Source organism: Merops nubicus, unplaced genomic scaffold, assembly GCF_000691845.1.
Source record: "Merops nubicus isolate BGI_N331 unplaced genomic scaffold, ASM69184v1 scaffold10960, whole genome shotgun sequence".
NCBI lineage: Eukaryota > Metazoa > Chordata > Aves > Coraciiformes > Meropidae > Merops > Merops nubicus.
In genome coordinates this window covers 26,037-32,036 of record NW_008582181.1, presented here as the reverse complement: position 1 = coordinate 32,036, position 6,000 = coordinate 26,037, and positions in this window count along the sequence as shown.

Here is a 6,000-nt window from a genome sequence, read left to right as displayed (position 1 = left end):
CTGCTGCACTCAGTGGTATCTCATACCCCAGTGACCTGATACCAAATCTCTACCTCACAGCTGGCAGAGGGACTGTTTGCCTTGAACAGGAAAAAGTGGAGTTATCGCCACCCTGCTTGTCCTGGAGCTGGAAGACCAGCTGTGAACGCCAGAACAGGCACACAGCTTGGAGAGACATGGGCTTCTTTAGGTGGAAGACTTTAATACTGGAAAACTAACTAATGGACAACTATTGTTTTAATTCTGCACTCGTCCGACTCTAATGTAGTATTTGACACTCCTTTGGCTTCCTTTTTTTAAAGTTTTTTTATCTGACCCTTTTTGATTTTCTAACCAAAGCCTTTTTTTTTTGTGAATCTCACTAATTATGAGCACTGTATTTATGTAGATATTTTGCTATGTGAAAGTGTTTCACCAAAACTGCTAAAGATAATTATTTTGTCTAACATTCGCTAAATATAGAGGTTGTGCTTAGTGTTAGAAAAGCAGTAAGAAAATCACTCTGATTTCCTGATCTCATGTGTTACTAACCAACACTTCAAGGGGGGGGGGGAGAAGCAAAGCACACATTTTTTGCAAGAAAGCACATAAAGGTAAAATTCCAATGGGCAGCCTTCAGAGACGGGCAATCAGGTGTGGCACGCAACACAAAGGATTCCTAGGTCACTGCAGAGCACAATTTGCCTTCCAAGTGCCAGAATTATTAACCTTTTTTTATCCTAACTCTTAGTAGAGCCAGTACCATGCACACGCAGTGGCAGAGGCGACGCTGAGCCCAAATCCACAAGCACTGGTGCTAACGTGTCCTCTCCTGTAACCTGTAGGCTGTTCTGCTGTAAATACCCACAGCCCCTCCGCTTCGTCCCCAGGGCAGAGAACACAAAGTGGAGCCTGGAGGTGCTGAGTAGTGCTGGGGCTTTGGGAGGGGGTTGCTGTGGAAATAACTGGCTGTTATTTCTCATCATTCCGTGGCTGATCTACGCTGACAGTTACTCCCTCTCCACTATCTACTGAATCTTTCAGTTACAATAAAATCTGCTGGGTATGTTTCCAATGTTTGTGATAGAGAACATTTTTAATAAACCTGCCATTTAAAAACAGGCTGTCTATGCATTTCTACTATTAGTTTCTTTTTATTTCTCTGCCCAAAGGGCAAGTGGAAGTGAGGAGACCTTTTGAAAATTTGGGCTTCAGTCCAGAGATTACACACCAGCTCATACCGATACACCTGACATATGACATTTAGCCACTTGTGGCATATCAATTTCAGATAACACGTGCCTGGCATCTTAATAGCTCCTCTCTTCTGTAGAGAAAAAACAACCCAGTCAAAAAGAACAATTTCTGCACTTGTCAGAAGCACAAGTGCTTCATGCACATGGTTAATGGTTTTCCTGGTATGTCCATGTTCACCTTTTCTTTGAGGGCTTCTGGTCAAACTGTTTCTTTTGTCATGGTTGCCTCAGAGGCCTGTACTATTGGTAGTTCAAATATCAAAGAGTAAAGCCAGAAAGAACAAACATGGATCTTATTGCCTGTAACTCCTCAGAAATGATGTGTTTATCTGAAAATACCTACAGTTGGTAACTATTTTCCAGATTTGATCCTCGAGTTAAAACAACAAACATGGAACACAAATAAGGAAGAACTAAAATTATTCAGAACAATTTGCTCTTGAAAAAGTCCTTTAATGGACCTGCTCTACAGAGTGCCATTAAAATGAGTGATCTGGGAGAGCTGAGGCTGGTCTGTGCCTCTCTGGAAGGGCAGAGGCACTGCTGACAAACATCTGACACTTCCACCTCAGCACTGGCAGCTCCAGGAGGTCCCCTTCATCCTTCTGCAGCTGCCCATTCTGTACAGCTGCAGCTGTACAGACCCGATGGTTTATGAGGCCAGATGAAGAATCAGATGAGAAGTATTTCTAATCTAAACCAGTTCACATCTGTTTTTAGCGCAGTCCTGACAGACAGATGTGTCCAGGCAAGTGAAGGGGTGACACAGGGACAGGAGTGAGCGGCTGGGGTGAGCCAGCCAGGCCCACGTGGGGCGGGCAGGGTCTCTGCAGGCTGACTCTCCCAGCCAAGGAACCAGGACATGAAGTTTCAGCTCCACGTGGTCAGTTACAGCTCTGGGAAGTGGCAGTAAAATCCTGCCAGCCAGCCCTTCACAATCACTTTGCACAGGTAAAAATTATGACAAAAGAGGCCAAGTAGATCCAAGATCTGGAGTGAGTGGTCCAAACTAAGTGGTTTTGGATGAGTTTGCCCACACACCACACCAAGGTGCCATGGTCTGCCAAGCACAAAGTGCTGCTAGACTTACCGCCACCATCTTCTCCAGCCACCTACAAACTTTGGCTAACTACAAAGCATAAATCCTTTCCCCTGCTTGCCTGAGACACCTTACTTAGTCTTACTTAGGCATGTCCCAAGAGGTCTGAGCCAACTCCAGTGATAAGAAGCAGTGAGTTCTACAAGAACTTCAGGTGAGATAAAGCACTGAAGACCAGAAGAAGCAGCTGTTGTGCTACACAAGTCCTACACAACAAAGAAAACTACAGATGTGCCCTTTACACTCTGGCAAGCAGGGGATGCAGAAGTCTCATCTGTGAGGGCATTTTTTTATGGAACCACCAAGCTGTTTTGAATTAGCCTTCTGCATTCAAACTCTAGTCAAAGAGTGTCCGGTTTTGCTTTGCAAATTTGAAATGCACGGGGGTTTTTACATTGTATTGTTCAGATCTTTAAAGCTTGGAGGTTATACCAGTACGTGCTGCCCCTTCAGCTGGGAGGAAGGCAGCGGTCCAGTTTCTCACTTGTTCAAATAATTTCTGTGGTAAGTTTTCTTCCACACGAGCTGTTTTCTGTGTCTCAGGGTGTTTGTTGTCAAGCAGCTTGATGTGCTAGCAGTAGGTTCCATGTCATATTTGCATGCATGGATCTGTTCACATTTTCCATCTATAATCACATTTCCTTCCAACAAAAATAATGAGGCTGTTGATTATCAAGTTGAGTGCAAGTTTGTGTTGGTAAATATGTTTCTCCTACTTTGAGAGCATAAAAACAAACATGTGACCTTTATGGTCTCAAAACTTTTCTGTTTAAAGAAATCAATCAACCAATCAATCACTAAGTACAACAGTTGCATGGAGTACTTTCAAGAATACGTGGAAAGAACATATTTCTTAACTTGTGACATTCAACCTTATTTTGAAGTTTCCTCCCCCCTGCTAAAAAGAAAGGGAATTTAGCCAATTAAAATACACTCAAGACACATTAGGAGAGAGTGTTGAAGCGGGAGAGAAGATAATTAAGAAGCACAGTGCATTATATACAGTTAGGGAAGAAATAACTTGGGAAGTAAGCCAAATTAACACATACTTATCAGAGACAGTCGTTTTGTGCTGGTTAATTTGCAGCTAATTGCGTTGCTCTAGAGATACTACAAAGAGGAAAGCAGCCACTGCAGATTGCTGTGGCATAAAACATCATTAAAGTCATCTTCAAACAGGTTCTTGAGGATTTTGCCAATGATGAGGAAGTGCTGAATTGCTGTAGCAGATCCTCATGTAAGAATTAGGACTGGGAGAAAGAGACACAACCAGAGCACTTCCACATCCCACTAACTCCCAAGAGCTTTTGGCTGCCAACCCAGATACAGAAGTTTATGGAACTAGTACAGTTAGGGATAGTCTCAGCTTGTTGTAATTGATGCCACTTAAATGACTTAATTGCAGCTAAGCTTATTTGTGCCACCTGAATAAATATCCCAATATATAAATAAAATTATCTCAATAATTAGATGAACCATTAAACTGTAGACTCCCTCCATGCTATGTGAGCAATTCTAAAGGAGTTAGAAAATACAGTAAGCCCATAACATCCTCATTTAATGAGCTCTCACTTTCAGTTCTACAACAAACATTAATTTTAGCCCCTTTCTAAGAACAGTGAAATGGTTTGTAATTCTTTCAAAGCAGACAGAAAGCTTCATCTTCAAGCCAGATGGATAGTCTTGGAAATTACCTCAGTCCTTTCTGTGCTTGCCATAAAAATGAGGTAACTACTAGCAGGAGGTGGTTGATGTGTGCAAGCAAAACGTGTAACCTGGGGAATGAACTGAATTTGGAAAATTCAGGCTGCCTTTGATCTTGCCCAGTGCTAAGTACTCCTCTGTCTGTGTCTCTGCTGAGCAGCCAGGTGTGCTTTTACCCCAAGCCAGGTCGCTTTTGTCACAACCACCATGGCAATAAGGACTTGCTGGTTTCCTCTAAGCTGGCTGAGATCACAGCCCTGCAGCTGAGGACTAAATACAGCAGGGAGAGAAAGCAACGTGGGTAGGTCTGCAGGGATGGCACTGCTGCCTGTCTTGCAGTGGGGAGCACATCTTCTTGCAGTAATAGTGGCTGGAAAATGTCCAACTTTGCCACAGCCAGAAAAGAAGCCCCAGAACTAAGGAGGTGGTGTATCTTCAAAACTGCATTCCTCACTAACTGCTCTGGAGCATAGTGATTGATACCTCCGGAATTTACAAGAGGGCTTGTCCCACAAAATCCCAAATGATGAGATCAATAGAACAGGAAGGGTGGTCACTGCTTAAGTTGAGTTTGTTACTCACATCTCAGCCTTCTCATGTGATCTCATGGTCAACTGACTAGAAGAGCACAGGTTTGCTTCCTGTCTATAGACAGAAAAATGGTTTTCTAATTCCACAGGGTGTTGTGTGGTGGGGATAAATCAGCTGAAGACTGAGACAGTTACATAACACATTAGAGGGGACTCGTATGATTGCCTTGGATTAGCCACTTCTGTCTCCCTGGAAGCCCAGGATCACTGCTCACAGTATTCACAGGAATTGCCAGGCTCCAGTTTCAAGTGACAAAAGCTCAGATTCCATAATTTATAAAATAGCAACAGCTACATCTCCAAAGCCTAGAAGTTGATATATGGGAATGGGTTTGGCACAGCTGAGACTTCTGGCAGATTTGTGCCACAGGATATTTTAGATTTTTTACAGGCTGTCAAAGCAAAGTCACAGCAGTCCGTTACTGAGAGAATGATATTTTGGGGAATGAATAAAGAAGACTTTGGGGAGACAAGATGGTGATGATTGCTAGGTCTAGAGCAAGAGTGTTCAGTCACTTCTCCTGCAACAGAATCAAGCCTCCTTTCCTTGCTGGCTCCAAGATTTGAAGGTAACAACAGCTAGAGATGCAGGGATGGAGCAAACCATCTTGCTCCTCACAAAGCTTCTGCTTGCGAACAGCCACAAAAGACAGGTCTGCAGGTACCCACAAGAATCAGACTCACTGGTCACCCCTTTACAGCTAATTCTTGTCTACCTCTCACTCACTGAAAACTATTGAGAGAGTCTACACAGTCTATGGACAACTTTTCTCCTCTGTTTGTGATAGGATGAAAACTTGTTTGTGTTCCCATAAAGACTTTTGATGGTCAGGCGTGCTGTCCTTCTTCCAAATGAGCACAGGGCATTCAGTCCAGCACAGGAACAAGAAAACATTGTTCCTGAAGCCTTTTCAGTTCAGTTATTACAAAGCCCATGCCACTGGGAATTCCAGTTGTGCTCAGGGTACATCACAGTTCTGCTTTTCAGGTTCCATCACAGGAGTTTTTCTTCTGTAAGGCACAGAGTTCTGCATCTGTTGCTCTGAGAGCAGTCACCTTTCACCACAAAGAGGTATCTGCATTTCATTTAGGCACAAAATGTACACTTGTGTGTCTGTACATACCACTAGTTGAAAGCCAGGATTTGACCCACCACATGAAACTTACTGGAGTTAATTGTTGCTTTCCAACTTTCCTAATAAAGATATCATATCACTTGCTTTCTCTTTCTCTTGAGGGTATTTTTTATAAGATGGAAAAAAGCAAGGGAAGCAAAACAAAAGTGCTTTATGTTCACAGATATCTCACATTACATCTGCTGCAAATACTGTATGGGCTAAATGGCAAAACCAAAAGAAAAACAAGACTGACC